The 19,803-nt window shown below is 43.1% G+C and overlaps 1 long non-coding RNA gene across 1 annotated transcript in view; it reads right to left on the bottom strand.

Moving 5' to 3' along the window:
* Nucleotides 1-18,689, bottom strand: part of LOC117360556 — a 100,159-nt gene extending 81,470 nt beyond the window's left edge. Inside the window, exon 1 of the long non-coding RNA XR_004539448.1 lies at nucleotides 18,266-18,689. This is a non-coding gene — a long non-coding RNA (uncharacterized LOC117360556). The remainder of the gene's footprint in view (nucleotides 1-18,265) is intronic.
* Between the last annotated feature and the right edge of the window lie 1,114 nt (nucleotides 18,690-19,803).

Here is a 19,803-nt window from a genome sequence, read left to right as displayed (position 1 = left end):
TACCGGTGCGGCACCACTAGGTGTGATTCTATAAATGGCACCTAGCGGCTGAATGACAATCATGCCAAACAGCACCTAGGAATTGGACACCATTTATGGAAATCAGGGACATAATGCTCTGCACCTCGGAGGGGGTTGTCCTCAACACTCCTTTCCTTAATCCCTTCTATTGCCTTTTCGTGACTAGCCCTAACTTGGATCCATATTGTTTAATCTTAATTATGTTTAACCCACCAATCACTCACTTCTGCCCTTGCTCTTTAAAAACTTTCCTATTACCATCATTTGTTTCTTCCCACTCCACCCTCGGAATCTCTTCTAGAAGCTTCCTTCCTGGAACTTTCCCAAACTGATCCCACTGGATACTCAGAGATAAGTTAGGCACTTACTAGTAAATTAGTTTTTCAAATAATTTTTTAATTGGTTTTTAATGGCACTTTCAATTATCAGCACCGATTAGGCCAATTTAAAAAATTAAGTTACGCAATTCATCTGGCTAGGCACGTCAATCTAGGCACCTAACCATAGGTGTCTTTTATGGAATCAGGGCACTCATGTTCCTTGGAAGTAGCTTTCCCAACTACCCTCCCTCTTTTTTGGTTAAATTTTGAGTTGTAATCTATGTTTTGCTGTTGGTTATCTTTGCTGGGGGCTTGTCACAGCTCCAGATTTTGGCTGTGAATTTGGCTCATGGCAGGATGAGCACAAAGGAAAAATTATGTTCTTACCTGTTAATTTTCTTTCCCTTAGACGCAGCAGATGAATCCAGAGACCAATGGGATAGCTTACATCTACCAGCAGGTGGAGATAGAGAAACTGATTAACAGGTGGTCATATTGGCTGGCACTCCTCCTGTTTATCTAGTATAGCTCCTTGCCCAAGCATCCGTAACCATCAATAGGCATAGCATGTAAAAAACTTCTTTCCCATAACAAATCTCAAAATGCAATAATACAGAAAACAACCTGCCATAATAACAAACTGCGAAAGTTGCAAAAGAAAAAAACCGAGAGACAATATCCAGAAAGGGTGGGGCTCTGGATTCATCTGCTACGTCTAAGGGAAAGAAAATGAACAGGTAAGAACATAATTTTTCCTTCCTTAGCAACAGCAGCAGATGAATCCAGAGACCAATGGGATGTAGCAAAGCAATCCTCAATCTGGGTGGGAAGCAAACGCCGCCTCCGCAACAACCGAAGCACAAAACGCCCCTACCACATGCGCCCCCACATCCAAGCAGAAATGCAGAGAGAAAGCACTCTCGGAAGACCAATTAGCCGCGAGACAAATCTCCTCCAAAGAAAAAACCTCTGGGCAGAGCCCAAGAAGTAGCCATCGCTCCGGCGGAATGGTCATAAAGTTCTTTCGCCAACCGCTTCCCTGCCAGCAAGCAAGCATAAAGAATGTCCTCCTGAACCCATTGAGCGATGGAGGCTTCGGAAACCGCCATACGTTTGAGGCGTCCCTTGAAGAATACAAAAAGGAGATATAAACAACTAAAAGTCGTTAGAAACCGAGCTCGCGGAGAACGCTACATACGTATCAAAAAATGCAGTGAATAAAAGCACTGCTCCCAATTTCTCCTCCCAGGAAGAAGGAAGGAAAAGCGAGCATGACATAAAAGAAAGGATGACACCCCCCTAGAAAGAAATAGTGGTACCATCCGAACTGATACCCCATATTTCGGAAATCAGAAATAGGAATCCCCGTTAAACAATGCCTGCAACATAGAAAACTGCAGAGCTGAAGCCATGGCCACAAGAAATCCCATGTTCAACGGCACAGCCCTTTAGAGTCCCAAAAGACAAGGATGAAATGAAGCCTTCGGTAAACTGAGAAGAAGTACGTGAAGATTGTACTCCAAACCGGGCTTTCTAAGAGGCGCATGAATATACCGCACTCTCTTTAGGAACTGAACTACATGAAGCTGAGAAGTAAGCGAAGAGCAATATACCTAGCCCTTGTAACAAGTCAAGAATGGCACTAGAAGCTGAAGGGAATTGAAAGCTAAGCCCTCGGCAATACACTTGTGCCAAAAAGGAACTCTGGAGTGGTTCAAACGTTAAGAAGCACCCAAGAAAGGAAAAACCTCCAAAAGGAAGCAGAAGCCACAGGAGAAGACGTCTGTAGCACCTGGATAAGAGAAGAAACAACCTGCTTCGCATAACCCTTACACGTCAACCAAGATTTTTCAAAAAACTAGGTCGTAATACTAAAGTAGTACAAATATCCATGTTGATCGGACCCTAGGCAAGCAAAGCCGGAGATACCAGGAAACTTCTTAGTCCGGCTGTCGATAGACTCATCAAATCCGCATAGTAAGGATGGCGCCGCCAATCCAGAGATTCTACAAATACTGTGCCTGGAATAAACAGGACTACTGCTGCACTGAACCCAACAATGAGAACAAGTGCGAGCAAGAAATCGCACCGCTACTGCCGCGCTGTAACCAACAAGGAAACCAAGCGCATGCATGCAAAGGGCGGGAAGTCCTGGCTCCCTCCACGGATTTCTAGTCATAAAACTTAGCCTCAATAAAATATCCATGCCTTAAATGTACGATGACCAAACCCACAGTACTAAGACTCCCAAACAGAACCTGAAGTTCAAACAACTGTAAAAGCCAGACATACTCACAAGCTAGTTGTTAGGGCCAGTTGAAGCCAGTTTGCAGCAAAAGCATGGCAGAATGTAGCAACTGTGGTCTTTTTTTTTTTTTTTTTACAGAGAAGGGAAAGAAGAAAAAAATTGAGACCCAGTCAGACCCTCTAGCAATGGAGGGAGGGTGAGGCAGGGACCTGGGGAGGCCCAGGTGTAACCCCTAAAGCCGGCACCGTTCAGCCTCACTGAAGAGAAAATCTCAACAGGAGAAATAGCATTGCCAGCACACTGAAGAGAAACCTCAACAGGAGAAACAGAATGGCAGTCTCACTGAAGAGAAACCTCAACAGGAGAAAATAAAGTTCCAGCCACAGCCAGAATTCAGGAGCTAGTTGAAGAGCGACCTTTTCCTGCTGGGAGATAGAGAATACTAGATAAACAGGAGGAGTGCCAGCCAATAGGACCACCTGTTAATCAGTTTCTCTATCTCCGCCTGCTGGTAGATGTGAGCTATCCCATTGGTCTCTGGATTCATCTGCTGCTGTTGCTAGGGAAATACAAGTTATTGCTGGAAAATCATCTCTCAAGTTGGGGGCCATGAGACCCAGTGAAATGGACATGGAGGTCCATACCTCCTCCTTTAAGCCCTAGCCAATTATGGTGGAGCGTGAAATGTAACTTACCAGCGAGGGAATGTATTTGGTGGTGTCTGCAGCTCAGCTTGTCATGGTGAAGTACTTAACCAATAATTTGTAGACTTATATCTTGGATGTGGAAATTGATTTATTGCAACAATTTATGATTATGTTCACAAAGCTGTGGCCTGGTATTTTACTGTTAATTGTGCAATGATAATCTAAAAGAGTGAGGATATTCTGTATAGTGGGGAAGGGTTGGTTTGGAGGTTTGTGGTTAGGAGGTCCCAGGCCTCCAAGTTAATGCATCTACAGATATAGTTTATTGTGAGCTTCTGTTCCGGGGAGTCAAATTCGGAGAGGTTTGCGTGAGCTTCTATAAAAGATGTTACAATACATGGGCTCTATACAGAGTTACAGGGGCTTCTGTAGCAGTGTTACAATACATAGGGCTCCTTTTACTAAGGTGCGCTAGCGGTTTTTAGCACACGCTAATCCTGCGCTACACTTCTAGAACTAATGCCAGCTCAATACTGACGTTAAGGTCTAGCGCGCGTTATTCCAGCGTTAAGGCCCTAATGCACCTTTGTAAAAGGAGCCCATAGCTATTAGACCGACATAATTATGGCATAATCAATCATCCTACTTATGTTACCAGTACATCAATCGTCCTATCTATACGCATATGCTCATACCAAATCAATTGTCCTACCTGTATTCACATCTAATATTAGGTTTACTATTCCAACTAAGGGCTCCTTTTACTAAGCTGCGCTGAAGGTTAGCGCGCTACGTGGAAAATATTAACGCCAGCTCTATGGAGGTGATAGTGTGTAGCGCACGGCAATGTAGCACGCGCTAAGCGTGCGTTAAAACCGCTAGCGCAGCTTAGTAAAAAGGAGCCCTAAGTACACTATATTTACAGACCTCCTAAGGAATTTGGCTTATTCAACTAAACATAGTCTATGTGCATGTATCTGTACACTTCCCCCTCCCCATTCGTGGTTTCCGCACTCGCGATTTCACTTAATCGCGATTTTTTTGGGGGGAAAAAAACAAACCCATATTTTTGCCTTTCCCCCGGCATCCCGGCCTTACCTGGTGGTGATCTTCCTACGCTCCTGCCCCGTGTAGATTGCCAATAGGAAATGGCTGTGGGGAGTTCCCGTCTTAATCTCGAGAGTCGTAGTCCCCACATTTCCTGTTGGCGATTTGCACAGGGCAGGAGCGTAGGAAGATCACTCCTGCCCCGAAAATCTGCTAGACCACCAGGTAAGGCTGGGATGCCGGGGAAAGGCGGGAGGGAGGAGGGGGTGGGTCAGAGCCGGATATTCGCGGTCCGGCTCTGCCCCTATCCCCCGCAAATAACGAGGGAGATGTGTATCTTGTTTTATGTTTATCTTTGAAGTATTATCTTCCTCAGAGTCTAGTTTTCTGGGCTTCAGCCCTTGGTTTATTTATATCCTTTTGTGTTCTTCCCATCAAGTTTCTGATGGTGGGGTTGGGGAGGAGGGGACTAGCCAACTGTCTTTTCTATGTTAACTTATTTTATTTAAGCGACACTCAAAGTTAGGCACCATTTACAGAAAAATGCTTGGCACTGGGAACTGCGCCAAACTTTAGACACAACCATTTATACCAACTAAACCCTGGCGTAAATCCTTGCACCTAAATCTGACACAGAACACCCCTTATTCTATAACAGCACGTATAAATCTAAGGAAAATCCCAATCGACCCATGATCCTCCCACGGCTGCATCCTCTTTTTTCAGGCTGGGCATAAAATTTATGGGCAGGTCCAGGCATGCAAAATATGCCTTTTAATTATTTTCAATTAGCACTGATAATTTGTTGTTCAAGCCCAATTATCGGCACGAATTGGCTCCTTATTCGATTGCACACACAAATTGGGCATGCACAATTTTCAGTACCATTTAGAGAATTGGGGGGATAGTGGGTTAATGCATACTTAAGAGAACTCACACTAAACAAAGGAATGGACTTCTCCAATTCTCTTTGGCCTATAATAAACTTGGATAGCGATATATTTTTTTTTTTCCTTAAGATGAAATTGCATAAGAATTAAGAGTAAAATAGCACTGTTATATAATATTTCAAAGTAGTAATTTATATGCATGACAGTTGAATCTCATGAGTCATTTCCTGACAACCAGAACGTTTTGCATTAAAAAAAATCCATCATGCATCTATGCTCTCAAGTAAGAAATCATCAATACTGTTAAAGTGACTGATCAAAAAATCAATACAGCACTTGTCACAAGGATTGCATTCAATAAATTCCTATTTTTTTTTTACTCCATAATTGTATTATATTTGAGGAAGTTTTGCTCCACAATATTGGTTAAAAAAAAAAACAGGATTAAATCTATATTTATTATGCCCAGCTATATGGTGTACTGTCTCTGTTGCCTATACACTGCAACACTCAAACTAGCAATATAACTGGTACTTAAAATCTACATGGAAACTATGCATTAATGAATATCTCTCAGAGTTATCACCATTATAAAACAAAACTGTTTTTATTTATATAAACAATTGCTTCCAGTACTCAGTATTAAGTTTTATTCTGTACATATGTACATGTTGATAAGCAAATTCAAATTTGATAAGTTTCAATCAGCCACAAAAATTTTGCAAGCTAGAGATGAGCACCATTAAAATGTAATTTCCTGCTACCGTTGACTACTTATCAACCGACAGCTTAGGCAAGTGGAATTAAAACAATCTGTATAGTTAATTGTGATAGCTGAAGTACTTTTGGATCTCAGTTGAAAGTGCCATTGTATCTACAGGACACAAACTGATATTTTCCAAAATGAATTCCAATGCATTGAATTCTGTGTCCGGTTTCATAGAGAGAGACACCGACCTTAAGAATCATTTGAGTCTGTGTGTTTGTCCCATTTCCTTTCCTCCTCGTCAAATTAACACCGAAAAGCCTGTCCAATTCTATTCAAATCTGTGCCGCAGATTAGCAGCAAGCCTAGCGGTCAATAATTAAAATCCCTTGGGATTAATTTGCAAATAGCCATGCAACTCAGCTACTTATAGATATTTAGAACCATACACACTTATACTTTGGTGCAATTGGTTATCTATATTTGATATACTGCCTTTCCTCCACAGATATTAAAGAGTTTTATAATATAGTGAAAAGTATACAGGTACTCTGAGTACTTTCCCTATCAGCAGGCACAAAATCTAACTCTGGACTCAAAAGGAGTGGAACCGACGTGCCCCAGCTAGAATTTGAAAATCTATTATCAAAGCAGCGTTTCGGTGCCTGCATCTACACAGATTAAAGGTCCTCTTTTACACAGGTGCACTAAGCGTATTAGCGCACGCTACATCAACGCATGCACTAACCGCCAACGCGTCCATAGGATAACATGCACACATTAGTGTTTAATGCGCGCTATTTATCGCGCACTAAAAAGCATAGCGCACCTTAGTAAAAGAGAGGGGCAAGTGCCTTGCTCCAGCTTTATTCTATTGACATATATTCATGGATGGGGACATATTAGTGTGATGATGGTACCCTAATAATCTCTTCAGCGACTTGTTTGCAAGGAGATCTGAGCTCTGAACCTGTCGCGTAGTAAGGGCAGGGGGCAGCGGTCCGCCCTGGGTGACGTCTTGGTAGGGGTACAGCAACAGTCCTCCTCTCCCCCCTCCCCCACGCACTCCGCTTCCCTTCCCCCGTGCCTCTGTAACGTTCCTGGCATGAACAGCAACCCCCAAACGACGGTTACGCCTGCATCGGCTCTTCTTCTGATGTCACTTGCTGGACCCGCACCTAGGAAGTGACATCAGAGGGAGAGCCCCATGCAGGCACAACATATTCCGACCCACACATTCAGACAGTGAAACAGCTGCGGCCAGCTGTGTCTACAGCTAGGATATTTTCATGTGGGGGGTCCTCGGGATATTTACGACAGCAAACACGTTTGAGTAATTTTAAGAAAATGTTAAAGGAGCACCTCTTTTGTAACATGAACTATGATACAGGGACCTCAAGGTCCCTCCTTGAGGGCCGCAATCCAGTCGGGTTTTCAGGATTTCCCCAGTGAATATGCATGAGATCTATGTGCCTACACTGCTTTCAGTGCATATTCATTGGGGAAATCCTGAAAACCCGACTGGATTGCGGCCCTCAAGGAGGGATTTTGAGATCCCTGAACTACGAGGACTCGATTTACAGTTTTTCGATGCGAGGCGCTGGTAGCTTCTTTGTAATTTTAGGAGGCTTTACATTATCACTATTATGTTTTATTCATGTTCGATTTGTTGTGCTGTATGTGATTCTGTTTGTGTATGTACTCTGTTGTGACCCGCCTTGGGAAAGGCAGGGTATAAATAAACACAAATGCACAAAAGCATGGAAGTTGCTACTCGCGCCAGAAATATTACAGAGGTGCAGGGGAAGGGAAGTGGCACATGTGTGCGGCAGTGGGGGGAGGGCAGGGAAGGAGCATGTAGGGTGGGGTGGAGAAGAGGGTGGAGGAGGGGCATCACTGCCCCGGGTGCCTCTCATCTTCACTACGCCACTGCTCTGAACACTTCACATTGGTTGAATTGTGTGATTTATTTGCATTATTTAATATATATTCATGGATTACATCCTATATACATTTTTTTGGATATTTTGAGTGCCATTACTCACTAACATGTCAACAGTTACATCACGCTATAGCAGGTGTAAGTGATTGCATGTTACATTTTTGGCATGCCAATAGTGGCTTGTGCTAACATTATATATTGTAATCTTGGCACCAAGGTCGATTCATAGAAGTGAGAATGGGCATGTGGCCAATGGAACACCAAAATCGGTATGCAACTTTATAGAATTATCCCAAATCTCTAGATTTCTGTAAAGGTCACCCAAAGTTAGGGATTCAAATTTATGCATGGTTATCATATGTGCTTGTAAACTAATTGGTTGAATTAGTGCTATCAATAATTGGCGTTAACAAGTGCTAACTGTCAGCTACTATCTGAAAGAACTAAATCCTCCACAGGAGAAACAAGCTGAGACAAAAACGACTCGACACAAATCGTGTTTCAGCCTCATTGGCCAAAAGTCTAGACGTTGATGCTCATCAAGTAAATTAAGCGAGTGCTTTAATAATGCAAGTGCACATCAAGCAAGACTCCCGAGGAAGGCCTAAGAGGCCAACACATGATTTGTATTTTTTTTTTTATACTGAGAGTTCCTGTACTGTATCAATAAAGCTACAATTGTTTTGAATACATACAAGGACAAGAAAAAACTGCAGACGAACGTACAAGATACAGGCAAAGTTTATTTAAAACCAACAATTTGTTGCGTACAAAAAGACCCCTTGGCACAGATTATGGGACCCAACACGGTCTGTGTTTCGATCAACATGTCTTCATCTGGGGTCCCATGAGCCGGTATCGGAGGACACGAAACAAATTTGCCTGATCAGAATGCTGTGTCTGTAAACATATTTATTTATTTATTCAATTTTTTATACCGTTCTCCCAGGGGAGCTCAGAACGGTTTACATCAGGGGTGTCCAACCTTTTCGCTTCTCTGGGCCGCATTGACCAAAAAAAATATTTCTGGGGACGCACAAACGCGTACATGCTGCAGCAAGACAGAGGAGGGAGCCGGCAAGATGGTAAACACCAGGGGGCAGCAGAGGAAAACAATGCATCGTCCTCGACCAGGGCCACACAAAATACTTCAAGGGGCTGCATGCTTCCCTCGAGCCGCAGGTTGGACACCCCTGATTTACATTAATTTATTCAGGTACTCAAGTATTTTTCCCTGTCTGTCCCGGCGAGCTCACAATCTCTCTCATGTACCTGGGGCAATGGGGGGATTAAGTGACTTGCCCAGGGTCACAAGGAGCAGCGTGGGTTTGAACCCCCAACCCCAGGTGCTGAGGCTGTAGCTTTAACCACTATGCCACACTGCTGAAAACAACCGAAAACAAATTTGTTACATGTCCTTTGATACCACCGGTTCATGGGACCCCTGATGAAGACGTGTTAATCGAAACACAGACCGTGTTGGGTCCCATAATCTGTGCCAGGTGGTCTGTTTGTATGTAACAAATTCACTAATTTTAACTTGTCAGTTCCACTCAATTTGTACTATTTTTAATCATTGTAAACCGCATAGAATTTCACAGTCCTGCGGTATATAAACCGTTAATATTATTATTCCTGTAACTGAGACAAAGCAGCAGAGAAGGTGGAAAGGGTCTTGTATATATTCACCCAAAGAACAAATCCAACAGATCTGCAGTGAAGATGCAATGAAACAAAGACAAGAAAAAAAACTGCAGACAAATGTACAAGATGCAGGCAAAGTTTATTTAAAACCAACAATCGTGGCTCTAGGGATCAGTTAAGTGGGAAAAATTGTACAAATCAGTTGCCGAAGAATATCTGACTCTTGCCCCTCTTTTATAAATCAGCATGCCTAATTTGTATGGCACATAACTCTGAAGGGGACATGGTCAAGATATGGATATGGACAGGTTATGGGCGTGCACAGCATTTAGGTGCAGGGTTATGGAATACTTGCATTTCTGCACCTGAGTCGTTAAGCATAAACATTTACACCAGCCGTTGAGCTGGCATTAATTCCGAGCCTATAGTTAGGCGTGAAAGTGTAGACTCAAGCTAGAATTCTATAAAAACGCTAGTTGAATACAGAACTGCCCTTATAGAATTCATGTTTAGCACACATCATATCCGCGCCTAACCATGGGTGACCTTGATTGAATTCTCCCCATATGTTTAGGCCTCCTAAATAAACAGCCCTAACTAAATGGCTAGGGGGAAATAGCAGTCAGCAGCCAATGTATATTTCAGTGCCACCGACTGTAAGCATAGCAGCACTGAATATATATATATTAATTTAAATGCCATGGGCACTTGAATGAAAATGCTGAATATTAGCCACCTTCTTTTTTATGTTTTATAGTTTAGTTGCAATTCCAGGGAGTCTGAGCACATTGCGATATTAGCAAGTGGTCTTAAGGCTTGCTTACCCAGGTGTCATTTTACTAAGGCGTGCTAACTGATTTAGCGCATGCTAAATCACCCATTATATTCTATAGACGCCTTATTTAGAGCGCTAATCATTAGTGCACACTAAATTGATTAGCTAAATCAGTTTCCGCGCCTTTGTAAAAAGGCCCCCTATTCTTTATAAGGAGAAACCATCTTTAACATATAAAATAAATTACCCCAAAACCATATAATGAAATATGAGGGTTCTAAAAAAAAAAAAAAAAAAAGTTTCTGCACTTTCATATTTTCGCTGGAAATGGTTGAGGCGGGAGAAGTAGTAAGAAAGCGTGTTATAGAAGGGAAAAATGTATCGCAAAACAGGGCGATTATGTGGAAAAGTGATGTGATTTGTTTTTGAGATGATATTTAAGGCTCCTTTTGCTAAGATGCGCTATGCTTTTTAGCACGCGCTAACTACTAAACACTAACACGTGCATGTTAGTCTATGGACACGTTAGCATTTCGCGCATGCTACATGTGCGCTAAAACGCTTTGCGCACCTTAGTGAAACGGGGGGGGGTTAATAAAGTGTTTTTAAAAAAATAAATAAAAGTGAAGACACTTTTTGAAGATCTCTCGTTAATGACTGTAAAAAAAACAGGCAAACATGAAACAGCCACACATCTTTTTTTTTTTTTTGCTTTCCAGCACACAGAAGATTGGAAAGAATTACGTAAAAGTGATCAATGTCCGTCTGTCTATCCATCTGTTTGATCACAGGAACAACAACGCTCCAGATCAGGCATTAAAGAAAAGACGTGCGAATATCTCAGATGGGTGAAAACTAGAAACATCAGGTCGATAATTCTGGAGAACCAAGCTTCCAAATGATTTCCATTGGAAATAGAGGCTGCAGAATGTTGACCAGATGTCCCCCCCCACCCCCACCCCCACCATCATTCTAGTAGTTTCACCAGGAGCAACACTGGCAGACACAGAGACAAGGGAAAATTAACTGACGCAGCTGACAAAAGATGGCATCAAAAAGACTTTAAAAAAATATTCTCAAAATCTCCAAGACATATACAACACCCTCACACACACACAGATCTGTCCCTACATCCCTATACAGAGCCCACATACACACGCTCCCCATTTACACACACCTGCCCATCACACAGAACATAAACAGCCATGCATCCCACCCCTCCACAGGCATACACATTCTCTTAACACTCCCTCTTCCTACCCACACACATACAGACACATAATAATAATAATAATAATAATAATAATTTATTCTTGTATACCGCCATACCCAAGAAGTTCTAGGCGGTTCACATCAGTTAATTAAGATCCTCGATGACACACGGATTTACAAAATTTTGTCAAAGTTACAAGCAACGAAGAAGGGAGAGAGGGAACGCTTTAACAGAGTTTTTTAACAGAAGTACAAGCAACGTCGAAGGTTGGGTTGGAAGGTAAGAGATAGTGAGAGAGAAACCAAGTACCTGAGTATCCCAAATCCACATGTACACACTTCTAAGATACTTAACCCCATACTGTATTAATTTTTCCCTATTACTAAAACTGTGTTTGTTAAAAAATATACGGTAGTCACATCCCTAATATACAGCCACTGAATAAAAAATAAAAAGGACAATTAGCCACTGAAATCACACAATATATAAAATTTCTCCCTTCATAGTGTAATATCCTGCCAGTACTCAACTTTTTTTTTTTTTAGGCTCCCTAATCAGCTTGGAATACTAGATGAAAATTAATCAAAACAACATGCAGAGATTTGACTTTGGAAAGGGATTGTAGGATAATCACTTTTTATATTCATCACAGGCTGGGATATGAAACTTGAAGAAAGCTGTACATTCCCATGTCCTTCAAGACACCCTCAAATCCCTCAAAAGCATGCCGAAGCTACTATTTCTGCACATTTAAAGTTCTAACGAGAGGTGTCGGAATACATTTTCTACAGGTCCTGTTTTTGTATATCTCCGTGAAAAAGTCCTTAATAAGAAGGGCTGTAAACTAAGGACCTGATCCTATAAACAGCACTTCAAATTAGGCGCTGAGGACATGGCGCATATCGTTTTGCTGTTAGGCATCAAAATCTTAAGTGCCCCCTATTTATGCCAGGGTTTTCTTGGCCTAAATACTGGCACTTAAGTCCAATTTAGGGGCCTAGATGCAAAACTTGTCTAATATCCACCCACAATCTTCCCCTAACCAAGCCCACTTTCTGGTAAGTGTCTTGGGTTTGGCACCTACCACCCAATTAATTTCTATTTTTGCCAATTATGAGCTAGGTATGCCAATCTAGGGAACTAACTTCAAGTGCCATTTATAGAATGTTGGCTCTACCTATGCTCCGCCCATTCCCCTCCCCTATGAATGTGGTCCTGCATTTATATGCTGAGCCATATGCACATGTGCGTTATAAATTAGAATGGCAAGTTGCTATCGTTTATGTGCATACGTTTGCACTCATGCTAGTGGATGGCAGTACACATTTAAGCATGCACATGGTGCTTACATTCAGGCAATATATGTTTCTGAATGACAGGGTTACTGTCTAATTAATCAGACCATTTTTAAACTCAGTTAAATGGCCAGGTAATAAAAGCACATATCCGTAAGTCCTTAACTTTTAATTTCATGAGCATTTCTCTTAAAATGATTCGTCCAAGCCTGCTGGTAAGCAATGTTTGGTTGTAATTTCATATATTTCAAATTAGGTCAGACAAACAGAATCATGTTTATAACAATAAATGACAGCCTAAGTATAAGCAGATACTCTGGCTCAGATGGATTCATATACACGTGCTAAAACGCTTAGCACACCTTGCTTAGCACACCTTAGTAAAAGAGGGCCTAAGAGATCCTGTGTTCATTTAAAAACCAACACCACGTAAACATAGGAAGATAGCACTGCAGAAACGTATAACCATCTAAACATTAATTATATTTCATGCAAGAATATAGGTTCCTTTTACAAAGCTGCAGTAGACGTTTCTACCACGGGCCAGCTAGGTAAATGTTCCAATGCTCATAGAATTCTTATGAGCGTCATAGCGTCGTACTTCGCAGGCCCGCAGCAGAAACCCCTACCGCAGCTTTGTAAAAGCCAGCGATTGGTGTGCATTGTGACAGCAATTTTCAAAATGACGTAGCCAAGTGAAATGTATCTGTCTAAAGTTTACCTTCATTCAGTCCAGGTAAAAGGAAGCAGAGAATACCTTTTATAGGTACACTTTCAGATGGATTGTGAGGAGACATTCCCAGGGGGTATGTTTAGGTCAAAGAAGAAAGAGAGCAGCATTTGCACGTTGCCTTTTCACAAATGTCTGTGCTCTTATGCAGGTGGGTGAAAGATGCAAACAGAGCAGATGGCAAAGCATGCGAAGATGTAATGCACACAATGTATGCTATTTTTCTAAACACTTTTTTTTCTCTTAGAAAATTTGTATAAGATATGAATGCTCAATGCACTGGTATACAATGCAACTACAAAGGCTATTTGAAAATTTACTCCTACATGTTAGGCTGCTATACAATGAAGTATTCATAAAGTAAGGTGGTTAATATTGCAAACCATAAATACTTATTTGGTGCATCCAATCAGTGCAAATCATATAAATCGTTGCCTGTTGCTTCAAAGGTATGCAGTAGACCAGCGGCGTACCATATGAAACATAAAAGAATCATGCTTGTCAAATATGAAACCAATTCTCATTCTTTGGCCAGGAATACAAAAATGCTATCTTTCCTTTCCAAAGAATACAGTCAGTAAAGCAAATCTACAGGGGAGTCAGACATTATTCTCTGCCGGAGTCTATAATGAACCACTATCACAGCCTCACATACATCCAAATTACACCAACGGCATAGTCAGAACTGTGTTTTTGCTGGGGCACAAAGTTAACACTGTGGATTTGGCACCTTCTCCACAATCTCATATTACTAGTCTGTACTGCTGCTGCTAACTGAGAGGGCATGAGTCCAAAGAAGAGAGGCCATGGCCCACCTAGGCCTACCATAACTATGCCCTTTAACTGCATCCGTAGATTCTTATCGTGGCTAACTGTTAACCCCTCTCTTTTACTAAGGCGCGCTAATGCATCCATAGCGTGCTAAGAGGTCCTTTTACTAAGAGTCCCTTCTATTAAACCGCGCTAGCAGTATTTTAGCACCGGGAGCCACACTGAACACCCCGTGCTGCTCCTGACGCTCATAGAGTTCCTATGCGCGTCGGGAGCAGCGCGCAGCATTCAGCGCAGCTCCTAGCGCTAAAAATCACTAGCGTGGTTTAGTAAAAGGGGGCCTAAGGCACGCTAACGATCAGCACGCGCTAAATGCCAACGTGTTCATATAATGGGCGTGTTAGCATTTAGCGCGCACTATTAGCGCACGTTAAATCGACTAGCGCGCCTTAGTAAAAGACGGGGGGTAAATGTCAGTTACATTAGTTTTCAAATGAACATTATACAAACCAAATATATTTATGGATAATGCACTGTATGATCTTAAAATATCCTTGGAAACAAACAGTGAATGGATTTTCTATTATATTTTAACCGATGCAGTCTGAACTGAGCAAGATATTTCAGAGGTGTGTTTAAAACACACGCACACTTACTTTCACTTTTTTTTATCCATCGTTATGATTTATGGGTTTGGGTTTTGCTTTTTTGCTTTTGCCTGATGTGGAAACGCAGCCGTCTGTGTGATGCAGAGTAGAACAGAGGCACAGCGGAGATAACAGCTCCTGAGTACCAGTGGCCATATTTACAAGTATATAAACAAAATGTGAATATCAAAGGATGTGAACAGTTTTGATCACATCCTTATTAGGGACGTGCATTCATTTGAAATGACATTTTCAAGGGCATTCGTAACCACCGACATGTCCCATGTCATCTTGTTGTTGTTTATTTTTGCACAAAACAGGGAAAAAATAAATACTTTTGGGACGGTCTTTCCTGTATCGTCAAGATTGTTCACTCTTTTGAAAGACTGTACACTACTGAGAACAGTGCAGAGATTTTCCAAAATAGTACGCACCCTGGGCTCCTTTTACTAAGGGCTCCTTTTACAAAGGTGTTTTAGGGCCTTAATGCACGGAATAGCGCGCGCTAGCCGTTACTGCCTCATTTTAAGCGGTCGGTAATTTTTCGGCTAGCGCGCGCTAATCTTGTGCGTGCGCTAAAAACGCTAGCGCATCTTAGTAAAAGGAACCCCAAGACGTGCCAATAGATTTAGCGAGCGCTAAATGCTAAGCCCATAAAAATAAAATTAGCTTCTTAGCATATAGCGCACCGTATCGCAAACTGTGTGCCGCAGCAAGATTCCGGGTGTGCTGCGAGACGCCGGGGAGGAGAGGCCCTGGCGCCGTTGTCTATAGGACGTGCTTCTCGAGAGGCACGTCCTAGAGCAGTCGGCCGGCGCCTCTCCTCCTCTCCACGCCTCTTCTAGCTCAGGGCCCCATCCGGAGGGGTCTTTTGCGCATGCACGGGCATTGGCGCGATGATATCATGCATGCGTGCGATGTCACTGCGTCGGCACCCGCGCATTTCTAGATGCCCTTGAGCCACAGTAGTTCAGTGTGGCTGCGGCTCCGAAATGTTTCCGAGACACTGATATAGCGCATGCTATTCATTACCGTGCGCTAAATCCATTAGTGCGCCTTAGAATAAAAGGAGCCCCAAGAATGCTATTGCTCAAAACGATGATCATCATAATAACAGAATGAACAAAATGAAAATTCTCATGATATGGGAAGCTAAGATAAATGAAAATTTAAGGACCCTTAAGGCATCTGCATGTTCCATATCTTCAAATGTAACAAGAAAGATAACTATTTTCTCTGTGATATGATTAATTGTTGGGAATGTTAAAAGTGCTCCTACTTAATATTCAGTTTTAGATGCTGGCACTGTTTTCACAGTCCAGTACATGCTTTAAGGTCTGAAATAATGGCACCAAAAATTCTTATCAGAATTCATGGCCAGTTTAACAGCAGGAGTTAACTTTAATGTATATAAATCTGTACAAACTTTAAGGCTCATTAAAATATTTTACATGTTATAGTGACTTCTTTTATATGCCACCAATAAAATTTCAATGTAATATGGCTTTTAATATTTATAAGAAGCACCCTTGCTGAGAATAGTTCATATATTTTAAGAACTACTGTTAAAATCCTTATGATTTACAGATTTAAAGAAAGTATAAAATAATTTTTGCATTTAACATAGCAGTCTTCTTGATTTTCTTATTACTTCCATTATTTAACAAGGGCAGCTAGTATTTCCATTAACTCAAAGAAGCTCTGAAATGCAAATGTATGGTCCAGCAGGTAGATACACTTGTGCCTACCTGCAGGCAATTTTAGTCTATCACCTACATTGAAAGTATTGTTAAAAAAACAAACAAACCTACCCCAAACTGTATTTGGAGAAAACATTTGCAAATACATTATCGGTGTGTGCCTCAGGAATAAAACTAGAATCTCTTAACACTGTGCTTATGGACTTCAGAAGTACCCTTGCCCCCTCAAGCAGTCAAAACAGAGCTAAGCTTGCTGGAAAAAAAAAATAATAATAAACAAACCCCAGCGCCTACAGTTCTCATGGTCTTGGTCCTGAGAATAAATAGTGTGGTACACTGTTTTCATGCATTACCTTAAAAAGAAAAAAAAAAAATGGGTATATTCGAAAAGAACAAAAAGCAAAAACTCTAGTCTGCTGTTTTGTACGGATACGTTTCACTTTTTTTTAACATAAACTGCTTCCCCGATTTCATTAAGATCTACCGACAGCACCCCAAAATTCCAATTTCCACAAAGACAGCATTTCATAGTCACACTCCATAAGCGTCAGAGGCTATAAAAGAAACTTCCGAGGCAACGGTAAATATTCGCTCATTCGGGTTCACGGTAAATCCACCGTGTGCAAAGTCATAATCGCATCGGCTCAGACGGCGATACTAGCGGCATAACAAGCCATCGAAAAGATCCGAGAGCACGCTAATGCTTTTAGTACCTTATAAAGCCCGAGCTAAGAACTAGCGAGCTCCAACGCAGAATGCGCGTCTCTTACCCCCCCTCCCCCTCCCCTCCGCCGTAGGTACCAATAAGTTGCGCTGAATCCACTTCTCAAGTATTCGACCAGAGCTCTCTGATAAATTATTTCCACCACGAAGCTCAGGTCCATGTTACAGCAAATACAAAGGGCAAACGCACAAAACTCCATTGGAAAAAAAAAACAAAAAAAACAAACTACTACTAAAGCCTGCGAGTTCCAGCGCCAGACATATTATTCATCCCTGAAGTAGTACTTTCAAAGCAAACTGTAATGTTACCACAAAGAACTGCCTTCATACACATCTCTAAATATGTTTTTTTGCTACATCTGCCTTCCCTCCCCCCCCCCCCAATCTCCCCACCAAAAACCAAGGCTGCAGTGAGACTCCTAACTCCATCCCCACAAATAGTTCGGAGACAATTTGGGTTTCAGGCAGAAAGAAAAGTGGCACCGACTGACCTCGGCTCGACTTTCCCGGGGTTCCCACGTAGTGAAAGAGACTCCCCCCTATCCCCCCCCCCGGCACCGTCCACTTGTTAGAATGCGCCCCTGCTCCCTCACCTCAGCCACTCCAGCAGAGCTAGGGAGCACCTTAATAAGCAGTAGGCAATAGATAGAAAACCGACGCGGAGGGCTGCTTCTCCGCTTCCCTTTTAAAAGAACAAGGAAAAAAAAATTAAAAAAAAAAAAAAAAGCGGCCGAAGCAACGGTGCTCTGGGGCGGGCGCCGTGGCTCCAACGTGTCCCCGGGACCAAAGGCAGACGGCGGTTAAGTGCATGCCGAGAGCAGAGAAGGCAGCCGCCTCACGTCCAGCCCATTAGCATCGGCACGCGCGCGCCCGCACACTCACACACACACAGTCACACGGCTCGCGCTCTCAGCATCCATCCTGCATCGGCCACCAAAGCCCCTACCTAGCAAAGCCGAAGTTCCAGCAGGCGGGAACGCCCCAGCTGCTCTGGCTCCTTCTGCCGGTCCTGCTGCTGTTGCCGCCGCCGCAGCCGACGCTCAGCGACCGGCTCGCCTCTGGCCATAATCCGCCCTCTCCACGGCGAAATAAAATCCACAGCGCTGCCTCCTCGGAGTAACGAGCGACCTCCCCCCTCCTCCGTTTACACACACCCAACTCCTCGCGCCGTCCCTAGCGCGCGAGGGACCAATGCCTCGCCGGCTGGGTGGAAGTCTGGGACAGCGCGCGCGCGCTGCGTGTGAGAGAGAGAGAAGTACGGAGACGGGGCTCGCGCTCTCCTCCTCCTCCTCCTCCGCCCGCAGCTGCTCCTACTCCCTTCTAGCACCAGCACGAGAGACAGGTGCTGTCAACCGCCAGCCGAGGAAGAGCTCCCGGACTATACCATGTGCGTCGACTGACCGAGGGGGAGGCGTGGGAAGAAGAGGAGGAGGGAGGGGGGGTGCATCAAAACCTGAGGGGTGAGCGGTGCTCCAGGCGAGCTCAAACCAGACCGAGGGAAAGAGAGGAGGGGCGGGGGCGTGAGAGGAGACGGCTGAAACCCGGGAGAGAGAGAGAGAGAGGCGTCCGCTTCTGTTTCCCAACCGCTATTCCCCGTTGCCGTCGCTGCAATAATGGGGCGATGATGGATTAAACCAAGCCGGTGTTTGCACATGGAAGGATGAGAGGGGAGCATTGGTACAGGACTGGAGAGGGCGGCAGGAGTTACTGTCTCATACCCTAGCTAGCAGTGTGGCAGCCACAAGTGTGCAAGGGTGGGTGGGGGGGAGGGGGGCAGGCTGCTCCATCCCAAACTAATATTTTTTTTTTCTAACACAGGGAATCTGCAGTATGGTACTTACTTAATTCTCTCCAGTGATTTACTTAATTGTCTCCAGGGATTCATTTATCTTTTTTAAAAATTGCACCAGGGAGACAGCCTTATTGGAAATAGACAGTGGTGTTATCTTCGATCGTGATCTGGATACAATAACCGGCATCTATGGGGAGAGCCGGGGGCTCTTGTAGAGAATTATTAATACCAACACTCAATTAATACCAGCATTCAATTAAATTATAATACTGATGCCCACACTCTATTTTAGGGTGTCACAATCTTATTGGGAGTTTCTTCTTGTTGACTCGATTAAGCCTGGGTAACATTCCACCCCCCCCAACCACCATATTCCAAAATTCAAGCAAACTCTTTCTAGCAAAGTTAAAGCTTCAGCACAGCCTATGACCCATGCCCTCTCTAAGCTGAGCACATTGCTCATACATTCTAACCCCCTCTTTTACTAAGGTACACTAACCCCGCGCTACGCACCAAAAACTAACACCAGCTCAACGCTGGCGTTAGCGTCTAGCGCGTGTGCTAAAACCGCTAGTGCAGCTTAGTAAAAGGAGCCCTAAGGGTGTCACTCACAAAAATACTTGCAAATGTGGGGAAAATTGTTGGTTTTTTAGAACTTGTTTTTCACATGGAAAAAAAAAATTTTTAGAACT

This window comes from Geotrypetes seraphini, chromosome 5 (assembly GCF_902459505.1).
Source record: "Geotrypetes seraphini chromosome 5, aGeoSer1.1, whole genome shotgun sequence".
NCBI lineage: Eukaryota > Metazoa > Chordata > Amphibia > Gymnophiona > Dermophiidae > Geotrypetes > Geotrypetes seraphini.
Note: the sequence above shows the minus strand (reverse complement) of the source record. Positions and strands in the feature narration are given on the sequence as shown.